This window comes from Triticum urartu, chromosome 5, assembly GCF_003073215.2.
Source record: "Triticum urartu cultivar G1812 chromosome 5, Tu2.1, whole genome shotgun sequence".
NCBI lineage: Eukaryota > Viridiplantae > Streptophyta > Magnoliopsida > Poales > Poaceae > Triticum > Triticum urartu.
In genome coordinates, this window is record NC_053026.1 from 108478163 (window position 1) to 108494933 (window position 16771).

General features: G+C 42.9%; 1 long non-coding RNA gene across 1 annotated transcript; it reads left to right on the forward strand.

Annotated features, from left to right (window-relative positions):
- The first annotated feature begins 2523 nt into the window (after nucleotides 1-2523).
- LOC125508084 lies at nucleotides 2524-5848 on the forward strand. The gene is made up of 2 exons (XR_007283223.1): nucleotides 2524-4504; nucleotides 4740-5848. It is a non-coding gene; the product is annotated as an uncharacterized LOC125508084 (long non-coding RNA).
- Nucleotides 5849-16771: the final 10923 nt, after the last annotated feature.

Sequence of the window (16771 nt, forward strand, 5' to 3'; positions counted from 1 at the left end):
TGACGGTAAATCACGCGTCACAGAAGTGCTTTCGTCAAGGGTGACCGACACGTGGCATCCACCGTAACGGAATGCCATTAAGCTATCGGGTCGGGTTTTGGATCTGATAACCCGTTAACAGCCCCGACCAATGGGGATTTTCTACGTGTAAAATCATCATTGGCTAGAGGAAACACGTGTCGGCTCATCGTTGGGACAGATGTCATCCACTCATTGGACAGGAGGCGCCTATGATAGGTCGACACGTGGCACGGCCCAACAGTGGCCCATTCCGGTGAAAAAGGCCGGCCGAGTAAAAATTAGCAGGCCGACCCATATAAGGCCTACTTGTGTCAGGTCCATTTAAGCCCATAGCCCATACGAGATGTGCCAATTCGGCCCGTTAAAGATTTGACACCATTGCAACCCATCGTCAGTTCGAGCCCATTAACAGCCCGCTATATATTTGGGCTCAATATCGGCCTGATGAGATTTCGGCCTGTTAATGACCCATTTAATGGATGGGCCAATTTTCAGGATGTACATCTTTCGGCCTTTTAGCGACCCATTTAAATGTTGGGCTAATTTCCGGCCCGGTGTGTCTTTCAGCCTGTTGACGGCCCATAAATCTGATGGGCCATTTGTAGTCGGACCTGAGTTTCGGCCTTTTAGCGGCCCATTTAAGTGTTGGGCCAATTTCTGGCCCGGTGTCACTTTCAGCCTATTGACGGCCCATAAATCAGTTGGGCCAATTGTAGTCGGACCTGAGTTTTGGCCTTTTAGCGACCCATTTAAGTGTTGGGCCAATTTCCGGCCCTGTGTGCCTTTCGGCCAGTTAACGGACTATAAATGAGTTGGGCCATTTGTAGTCGGACCTTAGTTTTGGCCTCTTAACGGCCCATGCCCTTCATGGTCCAATACCAGCCTGGTTTCTCTTTCGGCCTGCTAAAGGCCCACAATACAGTTGGGCCGTTTACAATACGACCTGACTTTCGGCCTCTTAGCGGCCCATGCTCTTCATGGTCCAATACAAGCCCGTTGTCTCTTTCGGCCTACTAAAGGCCTACAGTATAGTTGGGCCATTTGTAGCCCAAACTTAGTAACGGCCTGTTAACGGCCCGTGAAATAAATTGGGGCCACCTGTTGCCCGCTTCGATGTCGGCCTGTTAACGACCCGGGAGGTAAGAGGGCCGACCATTAACTTTCGGCCTAGTAACGGCCCATTAAGTTAATGGGCCCACTAAAGTTCGTTCATGTCTTTAGGCCAAATTAGATAATTTGAGCCCATTACGACGAGCAAAGGTACGGCATACAGGGAATAACGTTGCACATCCAGAATATATTACAGGAAATTACATCCACTGGGCAATCAAAGATTGATGCGAGTGCAAATAAATGAGCAGAACCTAACCATCTACAATGTCACAATCTGCAACCTCAACACAGATGACGCCCATAAGCATGTGGGCAAGTTCTTGCTGCTTTGCCACACTGTCTCTGAAAACATTGATCAGTTGTTGTGTCACACGACTCTGCACCCCTGATTCATCCACCATTTCCATCATTGCTTCAACCATTAATTGGATCACAAACATACATTTATTCCGTCGCATTCGAGACAGAGGATACTGAACAGACTCAGATGGCGATTTTGGCAGGCTTGTATTATTGATAGTGGAGAGTGTCTTGACCACTACATCATAACATAAATTAGGACGGGAACCAAATAGATTAATCACGAGTTATTGCCATATTACCTGGCCTAGATTTACTGGAAAGAAACAATGGGGTTGCCTTGCTGTTTTAGAGTTTGTCTTCTTATCTTCAGCAGCCTACGCAAAATTAACACACTAGCATTGCTATCATTGGTCAAGTCAGATAATAGGAAAGCAACATTGACACAACGAATGTTTGGGCAACTAGCCTACACCAAATTAACACAATATGACACAACTATCATCAGCCAGGTAAGGTAATATGAAAGCAACATTGACATAATGAATGAATGGGCAACCAGAGAAGCACTACAATTAAGTAATGTGCGTGATATGAGATAGCACATTCATGCAGCTCAGTACGCAAAACTACCAGGCAGTTTTCCTTACAAAAATCAACATTGGCGCCTTTAACATTTTGCTACAACTAATTTTATATCAGATAAATGTTAGATTCAGATCGATTAACAAAATACATGCTGATGTAAAAATATAGTGATATATAACAGGTACTTACATCAGCACTGGAGCACAGAGAATTCCCGCAAGATATTTTCCTCGAATACGAACCCAATGGAGGAAGTCTTGTATCGTTTAACCTTATTTTCTAAAAGAGAGACGGGTAAGAAACATGTAGAAAATATGATCAAAATGCTATAAAATTTTATGATGCGAGGATACGCACACGCTTCTTAGAATGGAGTTGACATTCTTTTGCTGGACTGGAGTGGACTAGTTCTTTGGCCACTGAAATCTGCTTATAATCAGTGGGAGTTGGGTTTTTCTGTTCTGGAGCAGTATCTGTGAAAAAATGAAGTTGGTTTACGGATTTGCTATTTTACAGTTGACTGTTTTTCAATTCGCCTACACTCAAATCTCTCTCCGTCCGCTCTTGCGCAGAGATTCGCGTTGTGAGGTTTGGTTTTCGGGCTGGTTTTTTGCTGTCGGGCGCGGTTTTTCTATCTCAGCTCGTTACCGTAACGCCTGCCCGACCCCTGTTTGGTTTTGTCCTTTCTGAATTTTCGGCACGGTTTTCCCTTTTCATTCGAGCATCACTGTTTCGATAAAGCAGAGAGAGAGAGAGAGAGGAAGGGGCGCTCGAGCGGAGGAGGAGGAGACCAGGCGATTCGTGTTGTTCATGTCGATTCCGAGACCCTCCTCCCCCCACCTGTCGAGCTTGATTTCTCTCCCCTTTCTCTTCGATTCATGACGTCTTCGGTTGGTCGGCCTCGTCATTCTCCCTCCTGCGCATGATTTTTGATTGTTTCTGGGTGTGTGGCTTTCCAGATCTAGGTGAATTGCTGCCGTGATTTCTTTGTGGGTTCGTGATTGGTGTTTGTAGCCGCCGTGTTGTTGTAGATTCGTGGTAGGTGCTTGTAGTTTTAGCGGTTGGCTCTGCTTCCTGGCATGCGTAATCCTCCATTGTTCCCCATCTACTCTTGTGTAGGCGCTGGTAGTTGTCTCGTTTTTTTGTTAGATGTAGATGTATGGATTAGATGCAGGGTTTCAGATGAGTGTTTTTATGGTTAGAGTTTGGTGACTTGCGCTGGCAGGTGGTCTTTATGTTCGTGGATCCTGTTGGTTTTTTGTTGTAGATACATGAATTTTGGTAGGTTTAGTTGTAGTTAGTTGTTACCAGTGGCCTCTACTGCATGCAGTGCACAGGTTCCATGACTTCTGAGTGTTATCAATGGCCTCTGGGTGTATCAGACTTACCCCAGCCTCCAGTTAGCTCTGTTTTTGGTGTATTTTCCAGGTTATATTTTCTATTTCCCCCTGTGTTCTAGCCCTGTACTTACCCCTAGTTTGTGAGTGTTGGTTCTTATCAATGTATTTTTTTTCAGTGCTCATGTATTAGAGTGTAAGCACAATAATTTATGTGTTCTTTTGCTAGTATTTGTTTTCTGAAGTTCATGTAGGTTATCTAGATTTTCTATTGAATCATGCGCTTTTCTCTGTACTTTTATGTGCTTTGCACTTCAATTCCTCTATTCTTTCATTTTTCTAATGCTCCTGGTTGATTTAACCAACCAGGATTTGCAGTGTAACTCTATTTGTATTGAGCCTGTATTTTACTTATGTTTCTCTAGTGTAATTATCCTAGAGTTACTGCGTAATTATGTCCAGAGTTTCAGTGTAATATAGGCCAGAGTTACTGTGTAATTTCCCTGAGTTGCAGTGTAATTCCCCCCAGAGTTACCGTGTAATTCTCATGCTTATTATATGTACTTGACCCTAGAGTTTTACACACTGTGATTACCCTAGAGTTACTGTGTAATTACCCCAGAGTTCCAGTGTAATATACCTTAGAGTTGTGCAATTTGTCCCAGAGTTTCAATGTAATTACCCCCAGAGTTACTGTGTAATTCACATGTTGCTTACATGTTATCCCAGAGTTATAATGTGTCCCATTTTTTACAGTGTAATTTTGTATGATTCGGTTATGTAATTCCTGAAATTTTGGCTTTCATTCTTGTTGATTGTTCGAGTGTCGTTGTGGTGCAGTTATGAACTATGTCCTGTTTACAGTGTAATCTTCCCAAGAATTCCAGTGTAACCCTAGTTTTAAACGCCTTGCTTATTCTATGTATTTACAGTGTAATGTTCCCAATAATGTAGTGTTATCCCAGATTTACAGTCTAAGCCCCCTTGCTTTTATTTCTGTATTTATAGTGTAATTTCCGCCCTAATTTTTAGTGTAATACTCATGCTTTAGCTCTGCAATTTATAGGTTTTAGTTTAATGGGTAAGCTTCGGAAAGTCTCTCGCCAGGACGTTACATTAGTATCATCTTCGGAATTTGCATTTGTGTGAGTGCTCTGATTCTCCCCTTTCTCTTTCTTCATTGCTGTGGCAAGTGTTTGAGCTTGCTTTTGTTGCTGCTGAACTGGGGTGAACATCTTCAGTCTCCTGGATACTTAGCATTTTGTTTCCGATTTATTATTCTTACTAGTTTCAACTTGTATGATATGTACTTGTTTCTGAAATTTTATTAATGTGCCCACCTGTTCCAAATTCATGTGGGCAAACATGTCTGTTTTCCAGGGGTTCAGTTCTGTTGCGCCTTCTTCGCTTGGTGTAGCTTCGTTTTGCATTTCTTCCAATGTCTGCAGCAGAGTTCTCAAGATGTAAGTTTCTCAATTTTTTGCCAGGTCATGAGTTTTTCACCAATAGTTTCACTTACTCTAGAATGAATTGTTGGGCTGTTGGTGTTATGCGTTTTGTTACTGGAGTCCTCCACTCTTGATTGTGTTGTTGATGTAGCCCCATTTGCCGAATGTACCTGCAATCACCATGTTAAGTTAACTGGAGTTCTTGTTGGAATAGCATACTAAGAAAACACTCTTTTTTGTCAAGAGGTTTGGTACCACTACTGTATTTCAAAGTTGCTTTTCTGACCTTGTACATAATGTCTTATTGTAGGAGTGCTGTAAAAGAAAACGATTCCTACAATGTATTTTTTGTGTGAGCTATTTTGATTTTGATGTACGCAACATTTTCTTCTGAGTTTTTGCCATTTAGTGATACTCACATTTTGAATGAGATCTTCTTGTAATAGTGACACTAGATTGTCTTTTGTTATTGTTCTTCTCATGCTCCCCATCTACATTTTTTGTAAAGAATTATCTGTGAATTTACTGGATCTGTATAAAAAGTCGAGAATTAGGAGGACAGTGGTCTTTCCGGTGTATTTTTAAAGTTCATGGGTATTTTAGTTCCCTTTGGTATTTCCAGCATAGATTTTTTGGTGATTTACACTGTATTTATCATGGTAGTATCGCTGTAGTTACTCTGCACTTTTAGTCTGTATTTACACTGTAAGTTCATATGCTTTTTCAGTGTACTTGCTATGTATTTTAGTAGTTTTATGCACCGTTCTTACACTGTAAATCCAGGGCATTTTGATTGTACTTGATCTGTACTTTCACTGATCATTGTACTTGTAAGTTCCGCGACATTTGGTAATTCTATGGTTTTTTTCCAGTGTAAGTCCATGTGTTTCTACATTGTCCAGGAAGTTACAATGTATATATAGGGGCACTTTACAGTGTAGTTCCTGGGTTATTTCGCTGTAAATCCTGATCAACAACATTCTTACAATGTAAATGTTCATTTTTACAGTCTAATTTACACTGTATATTCTAGGCGATTTCCATGGTATTTTTTGTGCAGTTACACTGTAATTCCTAGGTACTTCACCGTGTAAGCTGACAAGTTTTGGCAAGTTTAAATCTCTTGTAGTTTTCAGTGTCAATTCCTGTGTCAGTGGACTATAATTTCCAGGGGATTTACACTGTAAGTCTTGGACTATTGCAGTGTAATTGTTAGGCAGTTGCAGTGTAAGTTGGCAAGTTCTGCTAGTGTAAATCTTGGACTGTAATTTGTAGGCGTTCTTGGACTCTTTTGCACTGCAATTCTTGGTAAATTTTCAGTGTCATTTACTTTGTCTACGCAGTCTGTAGGCTCTGATTTTCTTCTTCTTTCTACTCTTTGTAGCCTTGTTTTCGTATTATACTCCGGAAATGAGTTCCTGTCATTTTTCTGAATGTTCCTATGGTATCAGGTGCGCATATTCTTTTGTATTTTTCTGCATGCTTTCACTAGTATTGAGTTTACAGTGTAATTTTCAGCTACCTCGGGATTATAGTGTAGGTTCTATGATTTTTGCCACTGTATTTCTTCATTATATACTTCAAAGTTTCTGTAATTTCCCAAGTTTAGGCACTGCTAGCGATCACTCATTTCCAGAGTATCCTGTGGTCCAGGTTTAGTTGAAACTGGGTGATAGTTTAGCCCAGCCCGTTTTTTAGAAATAGAAAACATATAGTTGCTGGGGTGGTTATTTTTGGACATACAAGTGTACTGTGTTTATTTGTCAAGAAATGTGAATGTTGCCGAATTGAAAAACAGTCAAGTGCTGAATAGACACTCCCTTGGTTTATTATCTCCTGGCGTTTGGATCTTTTGCAAAGACCTGGTTTGTAACCCTTCAGATTCTACCATAGCCATCTTCCCCTTGCATGCCTTATATAGAAGAACGGTGATTCAGTTATAAAACATGCTACAGAAGAGATGGAATAGGTACCGAAGAATAGAAAGGCATGATATATTGACATGTATTCACTCCATCCGGAAATAAATGGATGAGTCTAGGCGTATTTCAGTTCTAGATACATCCAGTTTTATCCATTTCTGCGACATTTAATCCGGACGGAGGGAGTATGATGTAAGAGTTAGGGATACGATAGGACAACACAGTAAAAAAACACTGAAAAACCCACTGCAGAACCAAAGTATTCAAACCCACTGATATGAGATAGTACACTCATGCAGCTCAGGATGCAAAACTACCAGGTAGTTTTCCTTGCAAAAATCAACATTGTGGCCTTTAATCATGCATTTTGCTACAACTAAATTTAGATCAGATAAAGGTTGGATTCACGCCGATTAACAAAATACATGCTGATGTAAAATATAGTAATATACAATAGGTACTTACATCTACATTGGAGCATAGAGAATTCCTGCAAGAATCTTTCCTCATAAACGATACCATTGCAGAAAATCTTCTATCTGTTAAGCTTATTTTCTAAAAGAGAGATGGGTAAGAAACATGTGGAATATGATCAGCATGTTATAAAATTTCATGATGCAAGGATACGCACATGCTTCTTAGAATTGAGTTGACATATTTTTGCTGGACTGGAGCGGACTAGTTCTTTGCCCACTGGAATCTGCTTATTATCAGTAGGAGTTGGGTTTCTCTGTGCTGGAGCAGTATTTTTAAAAACTGGAGTTGGTTTATTATCTCCTGGCATTTGGATCTTTTGCAAAGGCCTTGTTTGTAACCCTTCAGATTCTAACATAGTCGTCTTTCCCTTGCATGCCTTGTATAGAAGAATGGTGCTTTAATTATAAAACATGCGGCAGCAGAGAGATGGAATAGGTACTGAAGAATAGAAAGGCATGACATATTGACATGCATTCCCCCCATCCCAAAAAAATGGATGGGTCTAGGCGTATTTAAGTTCTAGATACATCCTTTTTTATCCATTTCGGCAACATGTAATCCGGACGGAGGGAGTGGTGTAAGAGCTAGGGATACGACAGGACAACACAGCAAAAAAAACACTAGTTGAATGTAAAACTGTATGCTAGCGGAATACATACAGAAATAACTAAGGCAACATACACATGTATGATTGGGAAAATAAGATGGCATTGCAACAGAGCACTAGAACAACACTTCAATGTAAAAAAGCATGGTATGGTAGACAGATGAAGTACATACTGATGAATAACAATGCATAAGATATTCAGAAGCATGATGTCCAAATTAAGCAAATGACATTGTGATAGAGTAGAATGACAGTACTTAAATTTGAAAACATGTAATCATGAATGGAATAGGTACTGAAAAACAGGAAGGCATGACATATTTACATGCATGATCAGCATGCTAAGCACATGGCATTGCAACAAAGTAGATACACTCCAGGACATTATATGCATGTTGTACCCATATCACAGGCCAAGTTAAAGCAAGGACCTTGTGGGGTGAAGAGGATTCATCATCTTTCTGCAAGTCTTCTGAAGAATTGCCTTTACATGTTCCATCATATTGGGTATCATTGACATCAAGTTTATTGGCCTTTACATTGCTCCATGAGGTTCTTGTGGATATATCAGTGTGTGCAATTATATCTGACATGCATGGAAGACAACTAGTAGTTAGATTTATGTAATGAGTGCCTATAGGAGACGACATAAATAGTAGGACTGGGGTTAACTAGCAGCAACAGGTCTCATAAACTAAAAGGAGAACACAGATGAAAGCTACAGAATATGTATCGTTTGTACTCGAGATTAACTAGATGGCACACAAAAGTATTAAAGAACAATATAGGAAATACTAGAAGTGGTATAATACTATAATCACCAGCCTGTAGGATAGCATTGGCTGATGGATGATAACTATGGAACAGTGTTACCTAAAGAACAAGTATCTTAGCTGAACTATGGAACAACGTTAACTCCTGAACAAGACCCGTAAGAGATCAGCATGAATATACAGTAAAATGTGATGATCTATTTTCCATACTTAGATGAATAACAAAGCCATAAATGTTGCACACAAGTAAAATGAGGGTACAACCTATCTGGCTGCCATCCATAGGAGTGAGCATCATGTGCTGACTTGTGGATAGCCCTACAGTTGTTGTGGCTGTGCACGTCGGGCACATGCATTCGATGCAGGGAACTACTGAGTGGGGACTATAGCTCCCTTCTGGTGTATGCTTCCCTTGTTGGAGCAGCTGCATTGAGTCGGAAGACGGTGTGTCTGAAGATGCAGATAACGCATAATGTTAAGAACGACATATCTCTTTGATCTAAAGAAATACACTAAGAGATCAACAGCAAGGTACGAGAGTGGTCACACGTCTGTTGACTGAAGACTAAATTGGGGTCACACGATTTTATTTTATTTTCGTACTGTCCGATCTACGCCGGATGGCTGGCCGTCTTGTGCCTCCCAGCTAACACTGTACGGAATCTTCCCCGAAGAGCCAGCGACCAACGGCAGAGCAGCCTGCCTCCGCCGTCTGTGGCCCCGGCCAAAACCCCGCTCCCCACTACTACATTGGTAGTACTACTACTAGTACTAGCAGCACCACCGTCTGGATTTAGGAGTACTACCACTGGCACCGAGGAACGTCTCCAGGTAGTATTTCTTGAGGCCGCCAGGGCGAGGGGCCGCTTGGACGACAGCTTCGTCTCCTTGTTCGATGAGGTCCTCGTCGGTTTCCTCGACAAGTTCACCGTCGTCAAGAAGCTTGCGGACGACTTTGATGTAAGCCTCCAGCCGACGCGCCCAGGCTCTGCGATGCCCGCCACCCTCAACGGCCACTATGGTAACAACCTCTTCGACGCACTGGTGGCCCTGCGACTGCCCGCCGTCGCGCCGGAGAATGTCCACCTCGAGGTCGCGCTCGCCGCGCAGCGCCTGGCACAACAAGACACCATCGACATAATCACCCACGTCTACGCGCAAATCGTCCACAAGGACTACTACATGCAAGAGGAGGACAATAGGACGCTGGCCTTCTTGGAGCACATGGCAACCTTGGACGGCACTGTTCAGAAGCACGTTGAGCTCGTCGCCAATGCCGCTGCTCCTCACACGTCGGTTGGTGACCCGACGCACTAGGGCGTGAGGATGTCGTTGAACGTTGATGGATCTGTATGTATTTTTATCTTTCCATCAAATCCATGTAGTAGTATATGATACTACAGTAATTATCTTACCTTTCGCATCAACTTCATAATTTTTTTACGTACTCCATGCATGAATGGTGCCAGAACCAAACTTCTCATTACTCTAGGCAAAATTGTTATTTTCTATCTATCGGTCGCGCCATGGAGCAGAACCAAATTTTACAAGCTACGAGTTCAAAAGGAAAAGCCTGCCGTGTTCGCGTCGCACCCCCACACGGTTGGTCCAGCACGCCGCTCAAGCGGGGATGCGTGCGGTGTTGCATTTTCACTTACAAGTGGGACCGCAGTTGAGCAAACCGACTATCGGCAAACCCCAACCCCGCCCACCGCGCGATGGCTGAGAAAACAGGAGGGAGAAGAGATGGCTGTAGCACGGACTCCAAGAAAATTGGTGTCGAATGGGACTCGTGTGGGTGGCGTGTGCCGTACTGCTAGACGTGAATGCTACTGAGTTATGGCCCATGCCACCCCACTATATCGAGCCTATATCGAGGTACGTAGAACAAATTTCCTGCAGTCCGTGCTCAGCCCTCCTTTATCTCTCTTCTCAGCTAGCCAGCGGACGCGCGGAGCCCATCGTCTGCTTGCTCACATGCGGCCCCACATGTCAGTGAAAACGCAAGAGGACCCACTGAACCTGCACATCTTTCACCTCGACGTGCTGGTGATGAAAAACAAATCCAATAAAGATCTTCGGTGGCCGCTTTTGGAGTTACTCAAGAGTAGTAAGATTCTATTTACAGTTTAACCCAAGATGCACATCTCGTGGCTTCAACTACCACTCTATTTTCTTTCATGACACGACCTGGATGCTGGATGTCCCACGTGTCGGCAAAAGGAGGAAGAACCCAACCAAATCTTCGGTTCTGCTCTCGGATTAGACTAGTTGTGCCAACTTAAAATTTTTATTGTGTACTCCCTCCGTTCCAAAATACTTGACTTCCATTTGTCCAAAAATGGATGTACCTATATACTAAGACATGTCTAGATACATATATATTTTGACAAATAGAAGGCATGTATTGTGCAACGGAGGGAGTAGAATGGATGCAAGTTTTTGTATTGGGAAGAAGAGTACATCCATATATTGATAGAGCGCAATTTAGTAGATGTTCTATCACTTTTAGCTGGCACAGACGCAAGATCGAGCCTCCGCAGATCAACAATGAATGCATCGAGAAGGCACTAATCCAACTTACAGGAGTAGTAAAATGTATTCTTGTGGTTCTTGTTTTCTTTGGTCTTGCTTTTCTAGTCAAAATTATCGTTGGAGTCCGTGCAAAACGGAGGTGCGTTTGGGGTCGTGCGTTGGAGTTGGCCTTACAAGTGGGACCGCAGTTAAGGAAACCGACTATCGGCAAACCCCCACCTCGCCCGCCGCGCGATGGCTGAAGTTAGAGAAACGACAGGGTTGAAGAGATTGCTCTAGCACGCACTCCAAGAAATAATATGGTGTCAGATGGATGTCGTGGTGGTGGCGTGTGCCGTACTCCTGGACGTGAATGCTTGTTCTGGCCCATGCCACCCTACTACTCCCTACTACTTACTCCTACTATATGGTACTAGTATCGAGGATTCGAGGTGTTGGTTACGTACAGCGAACACATTAACATATGGCTATAGTAAAAACACCCGCCCGGCGCGCGGAGCATCTGAAGCTAGTACAAATAGTGTACTACTATTGTTGATTGGCCTCATCCGATAACTTGTTGCAATGCACGTACAATTATGTATTCGGAAAATATTTTTTGCCTCGTCGCACCACTCACTCAGAGAAGCGACTCGAAAGCCATTCATAAATTTAGTAAGTTTATCACACGCATATCGTTTTATTACATACAACAGGTCATCAACCCACATCGACAACGAGGATACATTATAAATACTAAAGTTTTCACCACACAACAAATAACAAGCAATGAAATGAACTTCAACTCAACCATTCCTCGGCGTTGGAAACGCTTGCTTTGAACCACAAGTGATTCTCTGGGACGGGCCATCGATTGTCGATCTGGAAACCAACGCAACACTGATCATCCAGGCTGAAGCGGCCTACTATATCCCTACCAGGGTAGGGAACCACACAAATGTCCGAGGTATAGACACAGTTGCTTCTCATAAATGTTTCAACAACAGTTGGATCGCCTTTCACCATCATCGGATAGTTTTGTCCAAGGAAGAGCGAGTTTTCTCCAAGACTATCAATTCTGTACCAGGGAGAAGGAGTTGGTGCTAGCACACTAGTATCCATCCCGAATACCATGAACGGGTGTTGGAATAGGTCCGGAGAGTGCGACGATGGGAGACACCTGCTTCCTTAGCAGTAACATCATCAGTGGGCTATACACACACAAGAAGAGGTGATCCATCGGAATTAGTTGCCAGGCGCCACAGAGTATATGGGCGCTGCTCGTCCTCATGCTCGTGATCATCACCATCGTCATCTCCCCCTTGGTTATAAATTTTTTCAAGTATAGGTGGTGGGATGTTCACAGGACCTTGGAAACACAAGAAGAAGGTTAATTAGTAAAGGGAAACTTGCTAACCCGCATGCATGTGGATGAAACAATTATAATTATGGTGGAAGACAAACGTATCGAAACTATGAGGATGCCATGCAAAAACAGTGCCACGAGTGGTGGCAGCAAACACAAGGCGCTCGTATTGAATTGCATCACAGTACTCATCCATGTACAGAAACTGATTTTTGAGCAATATCCATCGAGTGAAACCATCAAGGACAGCAACAAGCTTGTCGAAGATAGCAACAACATCATAGTTGCTGTAATTCCAAGAGCAGTTGGGAACTCGACAAATTTCTATCTTCCATAGAATACAGTCACCATGACCGTATTTGAACGTGCGTACATTACCGGTGTGCTCAACCTCTGGGCAGTGTGCTGAGATTTTTGTAAGTGGAACCCGGTGACGAGTGTACACATTCACAAGTTCCCACTCGCAGTTGGACCCAATGTAAACAACCCAATCTCCATTTGTGCCCGCCCAAGCCTTTCCCCCAAGCGATGGCATCTTAACATCATACGTATCATTATCAAGCGGCATCAACTTGCACAGGGCGAGGCCTCCGTCGTGCCGGCGCCAGTCATCATCAGGGTCACGGCGAAGAAGATAGGGGAGATCAAACCTCTCCTTGACTCTTGGGTTCTTTGTAATGATGCTATTAGTTGAGTCGAGAATGGGCTTGAACGAACCTGCCATGCTAGCCGAGGTGATGACGTCGCACCAATCAATGAGTTCCTCCACCACGTCATCTTTCAGATTGGGGCAAGAATAACGGGGTCGATTCCGGCCTGTTCCCTCCATGGAGAAGATGGTCGAACAATGGCAGAAGAAAGGGTGAAGGGCTGAAGGAAAATGGAGGAGGGAGAGGAAGAGCGTGCGACAGCAGTTCCAAATCGAGAGGGAAAGGCGAAGAGTCGGTGGACGGTTGCGAGTTTGCCGCGGTTCACGAAGAGGCGCCCCGGCCTACACGTCCGTTCGGAAATACTCCTACTACTTGCCGTCGTCTCACTGATATGTTGGAACGGGACCACATGTCAACGAAACATGGTGTGTAATTTCTCGTGCAAAATGCGATCTGGCCGCGTTGGCCCGAGGTGCCGCATTAGTTATCGACCTTTATTTTTTAATGGCGTGCCAATCAGTTTTGAAGCACGACTAACTGGTACTGTATGCAGAGAAAATATAAACTACTCTACCACTACTCCACCTCCAGTACTAGTAGTAACAAAAAGATATATAGGCTGGAGCTTGAGCGCTTTCTTGCTAAGGGCTGCCCACTTGCTTCTCACACTACCACCCTCTCTCTAGATCTAAAAAAAACGGCCCCTCTCTCCCTCCTCACCGGTGGTCACAGATCTGCCGGGGAAGAAAAGGACGTGCAGCGTTGACGCACTCGTCGTCGGCGAGCGAGGTCACGCACTGACGACAAGGCCGTCCTCTTAGACCTAGCGCCCGCGCGGGATGGCTTCCGTCCCCAAGCTCGCTGCCGTAGTGTGTGCGGAGGACGACGACCACGAGCGAAGCCACTTCCCGCCGACCCTCAGGTATGCTACCTCTTTTCGAACCATAACCTTGTTCTATTGCCCCATCTGCCACGTCGTTGCATGTGGATCTTTTTCCACTCCACCATATTCCCAATTTGCTATCCTCTGCTCTGCTGGCCACGCAGACGAAAACCATAATTTGCACTATTAAAGGAAACCCTACTTCATGCAGACTAATCCATGTCTGGGTTGAATAAGGAAAGGAAGGGAGACTGTACTGTCCAAGAGAGTAGGCATCGAACCCGCATCTAGGTTGAAAAGGGGAAAATCAGTAGCTAAGGAACGAGTCTCGTGTCTCTTGGTTGAAGAAGGGTAGAAAGGCATGACAACGCAATAGAGAATGACTAGGTCGATCGGTTTGTTGTCCTCGCATAGGAAAAAGGTGGCTAAAGAGAGCAAAAATGGGACGTAATCCACATATGCTGCCTGGATATTTGTTGCTCTGGGCAACCATACCTCCCTCACCACTCTGCGTCCGTGGAGGTACATCGTACTGGTGCGCCCACTGTCCGAATGGGCCTCCCATGCTCTTATTGCCACTTTTTTTGCTGTTAGTATAATGCCAGCAGTCAAGTCAAGCAATGCTACTGCTAAAGTGATGCCACATTTAACTAATGCCGCTCTCAGTCTAATGCCACTGATAAATTTAAGCAATGCCATTTAATGTCACTGGATTATTTCAGGGTTAGCTGTTGATTGTGGATGTATTAAAGATTTTTCAGCTAAGGCATTCTAATGCTGTTGCACAGCCAGTATACCAACGATGAAACTTGTTACTACCTTCAGATTTTTGCACTGTTAATGCTTATAGATTACATACCTCACTTTCATGAGATAAGTTAATTTTTTGTACAGTGTCACCAAAATGCCAAGGCGCTGATGTCATTTTATTTTGGTTAAACTGCACAGACAATTATGAAGACAAGAGGAAAGGTCAAGAGTGGGCACCTCCTCCTCCGGCTGTTCTCTTGATTCGTTCGATCAAGTTTTTATATTTGATCGATTATCAAGATTGGGATAGCAATTTTTAAGGTCCCCCCGAGTTCGAAATGATATTTACCTTGGAGGTACATGGTTTGCAATTTTTTTATACTGTCATTAGTTAATAATGTAGTTACCTTCAGACTTTTGTATTTGGTTTAATGCTCATGCAGAGCTAGTATACCAATGCTGAAACTTGTTACCTTTATATTTTGTATTGTTAATTCTTATAGAAACCTTACAGTGCTAGAGTTTATTGAAATCTGTTCAGTAAAACCATTGTACTGTACCCTGTAATAAACTGACTACTCTACTGTTGCACTAGCCACTGGATTAGTGTATATTTGTAGTATTCGAATGGTGTTGCATTAGCATATGGACATAAATAAAGTGTGGCAAGCTTTCCCAGATATGTGCTCAAGAAAACTACTACCTGTTTTTCTAAATACTAGACGTTTGGGTACTTTAAATTGAACCGCGAAAACGTCTTATATTAAGGAACAAAGGGTGTCGAGTTCACTCAAATTATCCCGGTAAAGCTAGTCACACCTTTGTTAAAATTAATGTTCATTATGTTATCGGAGGAGGTCTATATGTTTGTCTCTAATGCCTGTCGACTACATACCTGACATCATGATGTAATGTTAAGTCATTTCCTTTTGTACAGTGTCACTGAATTATCAAGGCGGTGATGGCATTTTATTTTAGTAGAACTACACAAAATTTGCTTAAAATAAGAGGAAAGGTCAGGAATGGCTCAGTTTTTCAGAAAAAACTAGGTATGCCTTCCTGACATCAGCTGCTGTTGCTTTATTTATTCCTTCAAACAGGTGGTTAGAAACAGTCTTGCTACCTTTTCCCATTATGAAATTGGAATGCTTATATTTGTGAGTCTATTCTTCAACTAGTGCCACATTTAGAGTAATCACACTTTCAATATCTATGCAAACAGGGATGCTCGATTTTAGTGGAACTGTACAAAAAGTCCAACTGGTTCAACATTAGGAGCATGTTTTTTCCAAACCTTTATATCCAATTGGTGGCACTATGAGCTGTTCATTACGAAGGTACATGGTTTGCTACTATCTTGCTACTCTTTTTGTATTGTCATTAGATAGTAATACTAGTGGTTTGCATGTGAATTTATTGGCAGGGTGGACCTACATTGGAGGTGCAGGACATGATTCAATGATTGGATGCTCAATTTCGGTTGTATTGATTTCACCTCTTCCATCACTGCGAACATGGATATCCTTGGTCTGATGAAGAATAGGCGCTATATTTTGCTCTGAACCAGCAAATCAATTCAGTATGAAATTGTCCAGGGCAAAACATAACTGTATCAGATTGTCCAGTGCAGAACATGACAGATGCTAAGCGGAAGAGACATGTTTAAACCGAAAATATAAGGTGTGGTATATGTTTACTAGCTGCTTGATATTTGTGCAGACAGAGATGTCTGCCCATTGCTATTTGGCAAACAAACAAAGTGTCCGCAATTTTGGTTGAATTGCACAAGAGAATAGTATAGTCACTGCATGCAGTGCCATTTGAAAATAGACACAGAAAGATTGGATAGTCACTTCATGGACTGCAGAAAAGTAGTACTGCACTATTTATTGGCCAACACTAGGTGCTTCATTGCTTTGGTCTGATTATACAATGGGCATAATTTTGCCTAAGTTAAAGTTTGTATTCCGAAAATAGTCTCGCGGTGTGATCGAGAGAAGACCAAATCATATTGCAGTTGAT